General features: G+C 47.4%; 1 protein-coding gene across 1 annotated transcript in view; it reads left to right on the top strand.

Annotated features, from left to right (window-relative positions):
- Window positions 1-797: 797 nt before the first annotated feature.
- The window catches only part of mid2 (midline 2), a 121299-nt gene continuing 105896 nt past the window's right edge, over window positions 798-16200 (top strand). Inside the window, exon 1 of the mRNA XM_080007973.1 lies at window positions 798-878. The gene's annotated coding sequence lies outside the window, so the exon portion shown is untranslated. The remainder of the gene's footprint in view (window positions 879-16200) is intronic.

Raw genomic sequence — 16200 nt, 5'->3', positions numbered from 1 at the left:
ACACAAGCAGAACAATACACAAGCAGAACAACACACAAGCAGAGCAATACACAAGCAGAACAACACACAAGCAGAACAATACACAAGCAGAACAACACACAAGCAGAACAATACACAAGCAGAACAGCTACAGCAGGGGTACAATGCTGTATATGATATATTCTTTTTTTTCTTTTTCAAATAATAAATATAAAGGTATAGTGTATATATTTCACATGTGTGTACAATTATTTTGACATAAGCAATGGAAAAATACGTAATGCATTTGGTAAATTGGTCTGGTTTATTCTTTAAACATTTACACGTAAATTAATTTTGCCATTTTGGTTCCCTTGGCACAAGAAAATAATAATAAAAAAAAAAAAGATCCAAAATGACCGCAAAATAATTATAAGCATCAGCAATGACAAAACGTCACAAATCCTTCCAGAAGAAAAAAAAAAAAAAGCCGTTTCATGTGGCCAATACCAGAATAAACACGGGCCCTGCCGCTCCGCAGGGCGGACAGGCTGCGCTCCGCTCCGCGCTGCGCTGGAGCGCTGGTAGGAGGAGCCGCTTTCCTGCGATTGTCTCTCTCTCTCTCTCTCTCTCTCTCTCTCTCTCTCTCTCTCTCTCTCTCTCCCTCCCTCCCTCCCCCCCTCTCTCGCTCTCCCTCTCCCTCTCTCTCTCTCTCTCAAACTTGTCCTCCCCTGCCTTCAGAGCTCGACCGGTTTTGCGCTTTGCGCTGCGCCCTGAAAGGAGATCTGACCCGGAGACCAAGTGTCCTCCTCCGCGTCACCCGATCCGCGTCGCTCCACGTCTCAGCGCTGTGGCCACTTGCTTTTTCTTCTCCTTTCAAGATGTCACAAGAAGAAATTTGGGGTTCGCACATAAAGCTGGTAGGTTTCAGAGTCTTGACAGCCCCTCGCTCCGTCCGGCCGCGCCGTGCGCGCCGCGCCGCCGACGCGCTTCGGGGACGCGGTGCGGACCCGCGACTGCACTTTGATTGTATTATTGCCGATCGGATTTTTCCTGATTTGTCTTCTCTTTAAACCGAAAGGAAAAGAGTCGAGCAGGAGCGAACTGCTCGGAGGCAGGATGTCGGTCTGAACTTGATGTTGGCGCGTTGGATTGATTGGGGCTGATCATTCCAATCAGTCATCGATTCATTTCCAAGACGAGGATGTTGTTCTTCTCTTTGATGCTTTTCCATTTAGACAGTGAAGAAAAAGCTGCAAATAGATTGTTTTTGCGGTTTTATTTTTATTTTTTGTTTTTTTTGTTGTTTTTTTTGGCAACACGGAGTATATGTTGTTGTGCCGCACAGTGCACATGTGGTAGTTTCGTAGCAGTTACAGTGCTGGTCGATATACAATATATCGATATAATATGGGTATCGTGATACGAGACTGGATATGGGCTGGGATTTTGGTTGTCTTAATATCGTGATAAAGTTAAATGTCTTCTTGGATCTGTACTACAGTACGTATTGCAATTTCCTTAACTTCATAGACGAGGGCTGTTCATATTGACAAAATCGAATATCACTTATCTTTTTGACAAATACCTCAATATCGATAAGTCGACGATATTTTGGGGCTGGCTATGGGTGCTCAGAACCATAGGCGTAGATTTCAGGGGGACACACACGGGGGAACCGTCCCCCTTCAATATTTAGAACACGTGCATATGCCTGAATGGCATGACTTGACTGTAACACAGCCTCAACGACAGCATCCTCACCATAGGGATATTATAGGGATATGTCGCCCAGCCTCGTCACACACTGTTCTAGCTGTTCCAATCAGTGTGATTATATCCACTCTACCAGTGGCTGTTTCTCAAATATTTCTTCGGCACTATGGAGGTGTTGCCCAAATACAATGTTGTGATATGTGATGTTGCCGGTGTCGTCTGGTCCTCATCCTCGGACGAGCGGTGCCTGTCTAGTGTGGCCAGAATGGATGGCGTCCCAACTTGTGTTTCCATTCTTGTAAAAAGAGAAACTTGCCATGAGTACATTTACAATGTTATGTCTACACAAGTGGATAGGGCTTATTCGACCCCCCCCCAAACACACACACACACACACACACACACACACAGACACACACACAGACACACACACGCCCCTCCTGAATGACCTCACAACATAACAGTAATGCAATTAGAACCAAAAGCTTGCAAAAGTGTCCGCTCGGTTCATCTTGCGAAGCGCTTTGAAAGTGCGAGGTCGCCTCAGAGGATTTATGGCCGTGCAGCTGTGTGTGTGTGTGTGTGTGTGTGTGTGTGTGTGTGTGTGTGTGTGTGTGTGTGTGTGTGTGTGTGTGTGTGTGTGTGCGTGCGTGTGTGTGTGTGGTAAGTGAATGGTCTGTAGGTGGGATTGTGTGTATGCACTAGAAAGTCATTGCATTTCAAAGCTTTGAATTTTTTAGGCTTTCTCAACTATATATTTAGGGATCAGAGTATATTTTATAGTTAAGTAAACCTAATACATACACCAGTTTAACAGTTTAAAGCAAACTATATATATATATATTTAGACTTTATCAACTTGAAAGTAAGGGAATTAAGTGTTATTCTTATTTTGAGAAAATCTAAAAAATATATTAGTTCTAAAGCAGTTTTTCTCAATTATGGCTCCAAACTAATATTTGTTTCATTGTATGTGCTCTCTATCTCCCTCTCAGTCTCTCTCTCTCTCTCTCCCTCTGTCTGTCTCTCTCTCTCTCTCTCTCCCTCTGTCTGTCTCTCTCTCTCTCTCTCCCTCTGTCTGTCTCTCTCTCTCTCATCTCTCTCCCTCTCCGTCTGTCCCTCTCCCTCTCTCGTCTCTCTCTCTCTCCCTCTCCATCTCTCTCTCTCCCTCTCCGTCTCTCTCCCTCTCCCTCTCCGTCTGTCCCTCTCCCTCTCCGTCTCTCTCTCTCCGTCTCTGTCTCTCTCTCTCTCTCTCATCTCTCTCTCCCTCCCCGTCTCTCCCTCTCCCTCTCCATCTCTCTCTCTCTCCCTCTCTCCCTCTCCCTCTCCGTCTGTCCCTCTCCCTCTCCGTCTCTCTCTCTCCGTCTCTGTCTCTCTCTCTCTCTCATCTCTCTCTCCCTCCCCGTCTCTCCCTCTCCCTCTCCATCTCTCTCTCTCTCCCTCTCCGTCTCTCTCCCTCTCCCTCTCCGTCTGTCCCTCTCCCTCTCCGTCTCTCTCTCTCTCCGTCTCTCTCTCTCTCTCATCTCTCGCTCTCCCTCTCCGTCTCTCTCCCTCTTTGTCGCTCTCCCTCTCCATCTCTCGAGTTGATACACACCTTAGCCAAGTCGCAGGCTTGTTTTAACGTGGGCTTGTGTGGTGTTGCAAAATATCGGCTGTGTGCTGTGTCACATTAACGTCGCTTACGGTCGGAAGAGAGCACCGGAATCGAAAGGGCAATTTGAAATGAAAAAGAAAAAAGAAATATGTCTGTAATCAATCTTTGAATTCATCGTAAACGAAAGTGTTGGAAAAGAAGATGACGGCCGATGACGACGCGAGTGAAATGGAGAAGTGAAATGTGTGTGTCGTCCTCATGTGTTTACGCTTCCACAGGTTCCGTCTTGCTCTCTGGCTCCGTCTCCAGCGTTGCTAAAACACTCCCCTCCCTCCCGCTAATGCCCCGTACAGTGTTCTGTACCTGGTTTCCTTCTCCGATGCCTTTCCCCGTCTGATTGCACATCAGATTGCTGGGTCGAGGCTCGGAGCCCGGGGCGGGGGGCCGGGGGGGGCCGGGGGGGCCGGTAGGCTGCCGCTCGCACAGAGATTTGGGGGAAAAATCAAGCTGTTCCTTCTCATTCCCGACTGGTCTGACTGTCCTATCTTTAGCGGGATCTCCCTCAGCTCCCTGGGTACCCTCCCTCTCGCCCTCTCTCTCTCTCGCTCTCTCTCTCTCTCTCTGTCTCTCTCTCCGTCTCTCTCTAATCGAGCTTCTGCTGTTGTGACATGGCTTACTGAAAATAAAGGAACCTTAAAAGTCAGTCTCTCTCTCTCTCTCTCTCTCTCTCTCTCTCTCTCTCTCTCTCTCTGTCACTCTCTCTCTCTCAATCCAATTCAATCCAAACCGTCTTTATTGGCAGGACAAGCATTACATTGCCAAAGCATAACAAGACAACAATTATAACAGTTATATTACAACGCATGTGTAGGTAAAAACATTCAGAAAATAATGCAAATAACAATGGTAATAACAACAACAATCATAAGTGAAACAGGCAATAATAAGAATCGACAAAACAAGGAAATAAAGTAAAATAAAGGTGAAGAACAGTGCCCAGTCAACAGTGGAGTCTCTCTGTCCTCCTTTCACTGCCTACCTTTTCCTCCTTTAGGGTCCATCCTCTCTCTCCACCGTTCGTCCCACTCCCATCCCCCCTTGTTCTCTCTCTCTCCCTGTCTCTCTCTCGCTCTCTCTCTCTCTCTCCTCCTCCTTTCACTGCCTACCTTTTCCTCCTTTAGGATCCATCCGCTCTCTACCTCTCTATTCACTCCCATTCCCCCCTTGTTCTCTCTCTCTCTCTCTCTCTCCCTCTCTCTCTCTCTCTCTCTCTCTCTCTCACTCTCCCTCTCTCCTCCTTTCACTGCCTACCTTTTCCTCCTTTAGGATCCATCCGCTCTCTACCTCTCTATTCACTCCCATTCCCCCCTTGTTCTCTCTCTCTCTCTCTCTCTCTCTCTCTCTCTCTCTCTCTCTCACTCTCCCTCTCTCCTCCTTTCACTGCCTACCTTTTCCTCCTTTTGGATCCATTCACTCTCTCTACCCCTCTTTTCCATCCCATTCCCCCCGTGTTCTCCCTCTCTCCCTCTCTCTCTCTCTCTCTCTCTCTCTCTCTCGTTCTCTTTCCCTCGACCGATGCCATTCCTTGCCATTGCTCCGAGGCACATGGCAAAGCCGGGTCTTTTGTCTCAGTTTTGGCGGCTATTAACCTATTTTGTCTTGCCTCTTGTGCTCCCAAACCTTGGCCCTTCACCAAGGGCTGCAGCCCAGGGATTTAGAACAACGTGGCTTCATTAAACCGCTGTGAGTCTAGTTTTTTTCTTTTATTTCATTTTTTTGCGTCCCCTCTGCCGCTGTTTTCCGCGGCCGATGTTGGCCGTTTGTAGCGTTTCTGCCGCTGGTGACGCAAATGTCTTCCTCAGATTTTCATTCGATGGATCGAGCGCGATCAAGTGCGTCTGGTAGCGGAGGCAAGAGCCCCGACGCCTGCAGAGCTGTGACACAACTGTGACAAGCACATGAACTTTGATGTTTTATAGGGGCGCGTGTTTGGCTCGGTTTTCAAAAAGCTGAGCCGCTTTCTGTCTGTGGCCGGGGCACGCTGCACTTAAGTTTTTCACGTTTTGTGTGCGTGCGTGCGGGTGCGTGTGCGTGCGTGTGCGTGCGTGTGCGTGCGTGCGTGTGTGTTTGGGCTCAGGGTGAGCTCAGGGTGCTCATTATCATACGGTAGGCGGCGATTCAGAGAGCGGCCATGACTCTGCGAAACGTGTGACATTTCCAAATCCGTGGCCCTTTCGTCACGGTGGCTCTCAGCCGCCGTTCCCTCTCGTTCCCTTCCCCAACACTTGGAAGTTATAATTTTTCAGAAGCACGGCCCCGCTGACGAACGCCGCCGTCCTATTACTGTTATTCTAATCAGGAGCGGGGCCCGTACGGCGGCAGAACGAGCTGAGAGAAGACCTTCCGCTGCACCGGAGAAAAGGAGCTTTGGCCTAATTGCGTTGGCGGGCGTCGGTAACGCGGCGAGCCGCTGCGGTGCCGTGGAATACCTTCATTTCACTTTGCTTTTTCGTAACAACAGCCTCATTTGGTTGAGGTGGCACGAAGCTGATATCTCAGTAAGGATGTAGTTGTAGATGTAGTTAATTGAACAAATGTGGGATTAAAGTGGTAATCCCTAAGATTATTTTGTAAAAGAAAAAAAAGAAAACCCTGTATTTGATATTTATCCCATATTTTTTCAGCTGGCACTTTGGAGAACAAACAGAGGAAAATTAATTTGCTCCTCTACTTTACATGCGGTTTCCATTGTTGGTGGCGGGGTCCGCCTTTCATCAATGGATCAGAAGAAGGCAAAGTCCAGAGAAAAGGAAAAGGAAGTGATGCGGATGTTGGGAAATGAACAAAAAAAAAACAAAACCCATGGAATTCTGGGACATGGAGTGTTATCCACCCAACACGGACGACCTCACGGATCACACCTTTATGGTGACGGTTTATTGTTAGCCGCACCCGGACGTGTTACTCAGCGCATGCACCGGAGCATCTGATCCTCTTGGAGTAACAAAGTGTTTTATTAGTGACACCTTCACGCCTCCTCCTCCTCCTCCGCTCCCTTACCTAACGCTGGTAAGCCGTGCCGTGTTCTCCAACTGGCAGGACAGGAACTCTTAAATCCCTCTCCGCTCAACAATGCGTCCAACTATAAACCGGAAATAAGCTGCGTCGGGGTATTTTAAGGCAAAGAGATGAAGGTTTCGCTGAGACGTTGACTTTAATACCCGTAGACGCCGGATTAATCTGGGTTCCATGCTGAAACCGGATGACTCGTCCCTACCGGGCACGCGAAAAGTGTGTTATTCCAGAGCGATCCGTCCTGTCGGCGTATGCAAACACGACGTCCTTAGGATTATTACGGGGTTTTTTTAAATCCCGGGATGCCATTTATTTTCTGCATTGTGGGGGGCGGCGGGCGGGGGCGGCATGCTACTCATACATGGCACCGCGCTCACCTTTAGGCCTGTCGCTGTGAATCACCGTCCACGTCGGGGTTTAATTACCGCACAGACCCCGGGAGGGAAGACCACTGACCTATAAATAGGGAAGTGATTGTCCCAAGAGAATCCTTCACTTCACGGGGGTTTGAAGCCCGTTTCTTTTGTAAATGTTCCCATGGTAACGTCTCACGGCCACCTCGACGTGTTCTCGGATATGTTACCTGCCGTCGAGTGCATCGTCGGAGCTGCCTTCAGCAATTCAGATTATGCAGTGTGTTTTTAGACAGTCACATTCTGTTTGGCTTCAATGTGGCAATTACAAATTTTCTAAACTTTGTATAAATTCACTCGTTGAATAGGCAGCTTTTAAGGTACATGAAAGCTTTTATTATATCACGTTTTTGGTAAATATTAGTGTTATTAAAAGGGCTGTACCTAATCGGATTCGGCTGTTCAACGCCAATATTCGACTATTTGGCGGGTGGGCAGGGGCGGGCCGGGTCGGCTCTTCCTCTAGGTAAGCTAGGCGGCCGCCTACGCCGCCATCCCATCGGGGGCGGTACCAATGACGCGGGAGCCAGCGATGGGGTGACGTCTGCTTACGGAACAATACGAGTGCGTATGGAACGAAACCGTGCGTAATGGGGACACTTTCTCCGCGACTCTCGCCCGCTCTCCATGCGTTACGCGCAGAAAATAATGTCAACGAGTCAAGCCCTGTTCCTCCGTGCCCCGCCCAACACTCTGTTTTTAGTTTTTTTATTTGGAGGAACGGGGCACGGCCATCGGGGATGCACGTAAAAGCCGTGTTCGATTTCACACATATAAAAATATATTCATAATTCCCAACTGGAATATTATCCGTGTGCATTTTGTAAGCTTCAGTCTGTTTAATCATGTTATTGTAAAGCACACTGACTGAAAAACAAACCAAAAAATGACTGCTGGACGAGAATCTCGGTCGACTAACGGGTTCCTGACTGATGATTCAGCTTCCAGGGGGAAGCCCTAGTTTTTAATTAAGTTTTACTTTTTAGATGACCCTTGTTTGCCTGTGTGGGAAAAGTGCAACTCTTGCAGAACTAGTGGAAGCTTGAGGTATTCCAAGTGTACGGTCACTTCACACATGTGAAGGCAAATCTTGTCGTCTTCCAGGTGACGACATGTTCGTACTATCGTTCTTTCTTGTTTCTCTTTAGATTGTGACTTAAAAGAACAACGTGTTCTCGGACATAAAATACTCATCGTATCGCCGCGTTGACACCGCATTTGCGGTCAGCACGCGGTGACCACAAATGAACGCACAAAGCTGAGCAACGACAAGCACAAGACGAAGTAGCTCTTCTTTGTGGGGAAACAAAGCCCTTCCAATTTTATTTATATTATATTACAGTATATTATTTAACCATTGCATTATTTACGAAGATGTTCCATCACCGTAAAGTGCCTTTTCAGCACTTTAACTTTTTTATTTTTTCAAAGTCGCCTCGAGTTGGCGCTTCCTTGTTCCATAGGACTTGTACCTTATGGCTTGGTTTAATGCAGCCATAACATTCACCATTCATTTAATATTTAATGTACTCACTATTAGGCCAACTATTTGTATTTCCCACAGGTCTAACCTTGTTCTGCTTGGAGAAGCCTAATCCAACAAGCGCTGGACTGCAAATGCCTGCAAAATGTGCAGCTGATCACATTAGTAATCAATAGGGGATCGTATCAGCTCAAACTCTTGAACACTGTGTCCTTAAATAGAACCAAGGTCGCACCCTAGAGGAGAGCGGGGGGGAATAACTAACTCAGAGACGCAAAGCGTGGTTGCACAGGGCACCACGTTATAAGCTTTCTTCTGCCGACCAAAAAAAGGTTTTAATTAGATTTTACGGCTGCGCTTTAAGCGTGCGTGTGTGTGTGTGTGTGTGTGTGTGTGTGTGTGTGTGTGTGTGTGTGTGTGTGTGTGTGTGTGTGTGTGTACGTGCATGTGGGCGTGCGCATGTGTGTGTCTGGGGGTAGCAGAAACACGGCCTTACGATCGCTGGATGTTGGTCCGAGGCCAGGACATGTCAGTTACACCCAGCTGGACAACTGGCAAGCAGATCCATTGGGGCAGGGCGGTTCATGTGGAAATACTCTCCTTTTCTGTTTCAGCCAAAATGGTTAAAGTGCAAATCTGAACCTGCCTTGATTGCCTGTTTTTTTCGGCAATCGTGTATTTCAAAACGTCTACTTTCTTCTACTCTAATGAGCAGTGTGTATCTTCATGTAGAGGCAAAAAAATAATAATGGGATGTAGGGCAACTTCAAATAGACAATGTCTAAAATTTGTGTTATTTTTTGATGAACCTAATGCGCAGAATACAATAAAATTGTCACGGTGGAAACCTAGAAGCACATGCTTGGCAGCAGTGACCATTTGAACCACAAAGAGGCCTAAGACCACCTTGGTTTTTCCGACTTCACCAAAGAGCAACTTTTAAGAAAAGCCCTTTTGCGACCGTTCAAAGGCAACATAAATAATGGAGAGCTGCAAATGGACCACGTCACGGAGCAGCTTTTCCAAGGAGCAGCTTGCTAAAGGGTCAGATGGCTCGCCCACGGCGGGTGGGCACAGAGGCTCGTCCAGGTCCAGGCCCAGGAGGCCCGAGCTAAAAGCTGACAGGCTGCAGGCAGGCTGCAGGGCATGTCCCTGGGGCTTTTTAGACCCAGCTGGTGCCGGGTTCAAAACCCCCACCAAACCCGAGAGTCATGTTGGGTCGGACGGAGAAGGAAAATCTCTGCAACACGGAGACATCAGGGCAAACAAACTAGGACAGAAACCCACTTTGTGGCTTTTCCATCATCTTGTCTCTGGCTTTGTTGGTTTCATTCTGTGTTTCTCTATTTCGCCTTCACTTTCACATGTCTGTGTGTGTCAAAGCCACACTGTAACGCAGATGGATGGTTTGTGTTACACACTAATATCCCAAATTACAGATTGCATATGGTAATAGCACGGCAGGTTAGCGCTGCTGTGGAGTGTCTCGGTGACAGATGTCACGGTTAACTCTACAGATGCCGCCACACGTAATAATTCTGCTGTTTAAACTCGTGGTTTGGGTTTTCTTTCACAAAATCCCTTTTATTTTGGCTGATTTCTCTTGGCGCCGAGGCTGATTGGCCACCGGGTTAAGACATGGAAATGCATCTGTTTGCAGTAAGATGAGAATCCATCACTGTTAGGCGTAACTGACCAGGATCAGTTGTGCAGAGGAAGCCTACTGGTTTGAGGTCAGTTAGAAGGACTGTACTGGTATCAAATTCAATTTTTGCCAGTGAACTGACCAATTCCCTGATGATAGCTTACATCGTTTCGATTGTTTTAATAGTGTCTGTATTTTCTATTTCAATTTTGTTTTCAGGTTTATTATCCAGTTTGGGATATGGTGAGAAACTTATCTGAAAATGACTTCCTGGTCCCGCTAACAACTATGGTTGTACCACATATTTTTGTCAAAGTTTGTTGATATAATTTTCTATTTGTTATTTCCATGTTAAAGCAATGGTGCTTCCACCTTTTCAAATGGAATAATAATAAATAAAATAAAACTAAAGGGGATAAACAAACACTTGTTATTGTAGTTGTCATTGGGACCAGCAGGTCATTTTGAGGAAAGTTTCTCACTTTAATGTTTGAATTTTACAACCCCCAAAATTAGAGAGATAGAGAAAATATTCAAAATGTGTGTGTGGTGACTGGTAAATGCACTAAAGCTCTTTTTTACTGGCTCTGGTGGAGTCTAGAATTTAAAGTTAGTTAATTTAAGTTAAACTCCTTTATTTAACTCAAGAGCACCACATCAGTACTTATTTATGAAGCATTTTGTGTCCGGTTACAATGGAGGTCAAATGGTACGCAATGCAACGCTCAAGAACTAGAATACTTTAGCGAGGCTCCACCCAGATGTAGGAAGCGTCTGCCTTCCCCTGCCCCAAAAAGCAGCAGCTGGGACGGCCTGCGGCTGCCAAACTCCCACCACGCTTGTTAACAGCAGCTGCCCGCCCATGTTGTTCCTACTGCGTCACACGTGTTTCCCATGATCTCACCTGCTGGTGCTGGGAGCCCTAGACCAGGCTCTGGACCAGGCCCTGAGAGGCCCTTCTCTTGGGTACGGTTTTACCACGTCACCTGCCTCCATGGCTGAGAGCTTCGGGGTGTTAAATGTGGAGAGAGAGGTGTTAAACCCCGGAGAAAACACATGTGAAATACTTTGGGTACATCAGCGGAGCATCAACATTATTGATATTTATACTTGTCCAGGCCCCACCATGTCCGTTATAATTTGATCTTCTAAATGGTTTTGGATTGATTTATTTGCTTTGGTAGTGCCCCAAGGTTTGTGATGGGGACGTTTCAACTCATCACAGTTTGTCATTTCGGGACCGTCGTTCATTGGCGGAGCAAGGCGGCACTCTACTTTCAAAGGCGACAGGAAAGCAGGAATAAGAGAGTGAGACATCGGGTGAGAAATCGATGCGTGGACGAAGCAGGAGGCTCGGTGTCAGCAACAAGGAGCGCATTGAAAGTAATGAACGTTGAATTGATTCCAGCTTGATACTGTGCGGGGTCTGAAGAGCAGGCTGCAGCAGGAGGAGCAAGAGAGGTAAAGGGGAATGAAGGTGGACGGTGAAGAATACACAACATAAAGAGGAATGAAGGGTGGAGGGAGGGGGCGATGGAGGATAGAGGAATGAAGGATAGAGGATTGAATGGATAGAGGATTGAATGGATAGAAGGGTGGAGGATAGAGGATTGAATGGATAGAGGGATGGATTATAGAGGAATGGAGGATAGTGGGGTCAAGGGTAGAGCAATGAAGGATAGAGGGATAGAATTAAAGGATAGAGTGTTGGAGGATAGAGGAATGAAGGCTGAAGTGATGGAGGATAGTGGGATGGAGGATGGAGGGCAGAGGGATGGGTAATAGTGGGATGGAGGATAGAGGAATGAAATATCGAGGGATGGAGTCCAGAGGAGTGAAGTATAGATGGAGGATAGAGAAATGAAGGATGGAGGATAGAGGGTTGAAGGATAGAGGGATGGAGGATAGAGGATTGAAGGATATCGGGTTAAAGGATAGAGGGATGGAGGATAGTGGGGTAGAGAATTTACGGATAGAGGGATGGAAGAATGAAGGATAGCGGGAAGCAGGGTAGTGGGATCTAGGATAGAGGGATGGAGGAATGAGGAAGGAAGGATAGAGGGATGCAGAATAAAGGGTTGTGACTCAAAGATCAACTCACGTATGTCCCTTCTGGTGAGCGATGAACCCTGACTTGGTCCATACTGTATGTGAGAATGATGAACAAAAATTTGAAATATTCATAATGGAATATGAATTGAATTGAAAATGAAGACTCATACCTGTGTACGTCTCGCTAAAATAAAAAAATAAAAAATAGATTATGTTTGATCAGGGGCATGTAGAGCAATCAGGATTATTACCTTATCGTCCAGCTGGCCAAACCGTCCCCCCAAATGGCTCTTCTTCATGAGGTGAATGTGTGTTTTTACACTATCATAGACTTGACATTGTTATAGACGAGTGGCCTAAAACAAACAAAACACTTGATACAATTGTGTGGCAGTTTCTCCTACCAAGCGCCACCCAAGTGGCGTATTGAGGGCCCCCTCGGCGCGGAGACACAGACGATGGGGTTTTGAAAACACAACAAGTTTATTGTGGAGGGAGTGGGCTAGGTGGAACAAGCCCCGGAGCAGATAGACGTGTCATGACAAGGGCTCCTCTCTCCTGAGAGTGTGTGGGGGATGGGGCTTTTACCTGCTGCTCGTTAGACCAACCAACCGGACCACGACATCTATGCAGCCACACTGATGCCGGGCCCCAATTACCTAGACCCAGGACAGGTGTGACTGCTCAAACCACACCATCCCCACACCACAAACAGTTCATCAAAATGATTCGTTTGACACCGAGTTCTCCTCCGAAATGTCATTGTCGTGACAGCTGGAGTTGCCCGGCATGTGAAAGTTCGACACGAAGATCCAGACATCCAGACCGGGAACTTAAAACTGTTTTTTGTTTTTTTTTGCAAGTTATTTTCTCAGTTTTTTGTTTTTTTTTTCTCCAGTCTCCAGGCTTTAGGGATCAGCTCGATATCAATACAGCGCGGAGGCATTGTTAACCTTCACAAAGATCCAGCTTGGTGTGGCAGCGCCCCAGGGAGCGGCTATTTCCAAGACGCGCCGTCCCGGACGCCCATTGTTTAACTAACGAGCTATTGATTTGCGTCGACTCTGGTTGCGGCTTTTTACGAGCCTGTTTGGCCGAGCGTCTGTATGTTTTCTCTTCTCACAAAGGCCCGTTTCAGCGAGGGGCTCCGCTTCATTGGGGAGGACGCAGCCGCGTTCGGATGTCTCCCGAACGTCAATATTCCCTTGAAGCCTTTTTGTGGCGTGGAGTTAAATTGATAGAGGCCAATGTTAATTCCTTTGCTCAGATCGCCAAAAAATAAGTAGTGCTATGATGTTGGATATTACAGGGACGGTGATCCCACTGTTCTGATTTCATAACAGAAGAAATATGACCCTGATTTTATGCATATGGTGGTGTATTCTTTATACTGTGACAGTTCCTAAAATTTGGTTAAAAAAATTGCAATAATGCCTATCGCAATATATATATATATATATATATATATATATATATATATATATATATATATATATATATATATATCTCGTATCACCAGATTCTTGCCAATACACAGCCCTAAATGGAAGTGACTGTAAGTAGCTCTTCTATGCCTGAGTATGAACTGTTTATTCCATAAATGTACTTGGATATGTGTGCCAGTTCTGTAATTGCCCTTTCAGTGTCTTCGAAAAGCAACAGTTTGGTGACTTAGCGGTTAGCACGGTCGGGTCGCCTTGCCAGAGCTCTCGCGTTCCAATTCCCTTTCCAGATTCCGTGTCCATAAATGTTGCATGTTCTCCGCCTCATCACATTCATTTTTCCCGCCGGCTTTCGGTTTCCACCCACCCACCGCCGACGAAATGCAAAGTAACCAGAGACTCCAAATTGCCTGTGTGTGTATGTGTGTGTGTGTGTGTGTGTGCGTGTGTGTGTGTGTGTGTGTGCGTGTGTGTGTGTGTGTGTGTATTGTGATCCTGATGTTCCCCTGCCTCGTGCCAAGCCCACCCCACCACCGCACCGCCACTTTCCATCAACCCCACCAACACACCTTCCCACCACTGTACTTTCGCACCACACCTTCCCTCCAGCCCGCCACCCCGCCTCTTCGCCACCCCACCTTCCCACCACCTCATGTTCCCACCTTCCCGACTTCCCACCACCCCACCTCACCACCACCTAATGTTCCCACCTTACCACCGCCCCACCTTCCCACCCCACCACCCTATCTTCCCACCGGCCCAGCGCGGCCCCGAACACAAAGACAAACAAATGACTTCACCCGGCAGCAGCTCGAAGCAAATTGCCATCGATTTCATTTCTCGCCTTGCGCCACGATATTAGTTGCCGCATTTCGCTCGTCCCAGCTCCGAGCGGCCAGGGTGGCGCAGGGGGAAGACGGCGGGTCCGCTCGCCCGAGCGTCCTCCCTCCTCCTCCTCCTCCTCGTCACCGTCTGCACCGATGCTGATAAATGCGTCCTAATCCGCCAAAAAAAGACCCTTTTTGTAAACAAGTGACATTTTAAGCGTGTGGAGTCCGCGAGGCCAATCAAAGGCAAACAATAGTCCACCCCCCCCCCCCTCCGCCGCCCTTCTCAAGGAAATGCCAGACATAACGGCGCTGTATAAATAGAAAGGCCCGACTTTGTAGAGCGAGGGAGCGAGATAGAGGACAGGAACCCCCCTCCTCCCCCGCTGGGGCCACACCACTAGCAAGGCCCCCCCCTCCTCCCCCTCCTCCCCTCCACCTAACGTATTTATTTCTCCCATGTTTCTCTCTCTCAATGTGTGATCTTTTTTTAGGGCCTCTCTTGGACCTCCTCACCTCTGTCCACGTGTTCTCTGGGGGGGCGGGGGGGAATCCCCAGGAACCACAAGGATCGATCCGGATTGAGATCGAAGATGGAGAGACGGTTCTCAATCGTCCTGATATTTGATTTCTAACCGTTATGAGAGTGAAATTCAGGGGGCAGTGGACATCCATGAATCACAGTTTGCTGCCCTCTTTTCCCTCTTTTTCCTCTTTTTCCTTTTTCCTCTTTTTCCTCGGTTTTTCTGGAGTTTTGGGGGTTTTGGTGTGGATGTAGATGTTGCTGTGCCACTCTAAGATGGAACGTTGTACCTCCCCTCTAGTGAGTAACACTGAGCCAAAACTCTGGGTTTTCAACAACGCCCTATGGGAGCAAATATTTTTGGGATAAAACCCCGGACCGGACCCGGTGATTCACTGCGTCCTCTCTGAACGAAGTGGAAGCTTTGACACGTTTCTATTCCTGGAAATGGTTTGGTTCTATTTACTCCGTTTATCCTTTCCCGCGTTCGGCGGTTATTTGAAATGGTTTGTTCCGTGCACATCGGCACAAAGGAATTAATTCATAGGCTGAAGTGCTTTAACAATTCTTCAAACGTGATGATGATTAAATGGAGTTTTGAGTCTTTTTTCTGCCACCCCCAAATGACAAAAGAGACGGATCAACATACGTGCGCACACTTTAGCCTTTTTTAACTTTCCCTCTGGCTTCTTCTGCCGTCTCCCCCTGACGTCATGAGTAACCGAGCAGAGTAACACTTTGCAAACACCTTTTATCTAGGGATTCAGACCTGGACCCAAAATCATCTCCGAGCCTCCAGCTTGTATTCATCGGCTGCAGCCCAGACGGTCAGGTGGACCCGGTAACACTGCCGATGCACTGATTTCAATTGAAAGTATTCTAAAAGCCCTTTTCCCAATCCTTATTAGCACTAACTAACACTAACTATGCTTTTTTTTGCGGGGTGGGGAGTGGAAACAAAAATCAGGATGATTTTCTATAGCGAAAGCATCTCAGTGTCGCTCTCCTTCATATTTAGGGTGGATATGGTGATATGTGACGGAGAAATGGGGCTCCAAAAAAAAAACTCAGTATAGCAATCAGTATAGGCGGACCAGAATCTTGGCAAGAGCAGTTAAGATTCTTGTCATCATGTTTTTAAAGGGGGAAAATATCCCAGAGACTGCATGGACCTGACAATTGTTGGCAGAGCCTTCCCGTAACAGAGTATGTCTTTATACTGTTTTGCATCAAAAACGCTGGTGAAATCAGCTTCAAATGAGCTGTGTGGTCTGGTCGGTGGTTCTCTAGCCTAGTCTTTAGGGAGTGCGGCCGAGCTCTGCCCTGGAACAACCATCTTCTTGCGGACGGGGTCCTGTGTACCACCGGTCTCGGCCGGTTGAGTTCTGCTTAGTTCCAGTTCAGCGGTTCCTAAGGCGCCCCATCGGTAGAACGCCGTCCGTGCCCGTCATGGTGCACGTGGTCCTAGGGTG

Source organism: Zeus faber (assembly GCF_960531495.2).
Source record: "Zeus faber genome assembly, chromosome: 10".
Taxonomy (NCBI): Eukaryota; Metazoa; Chordata; class Actinopteri; order Zeiformes; family Zeidae; genus Zeus; species Zeus faber.
This window is presented reverse-complemented; position numbering and strand designations above follow the sequence as displayed.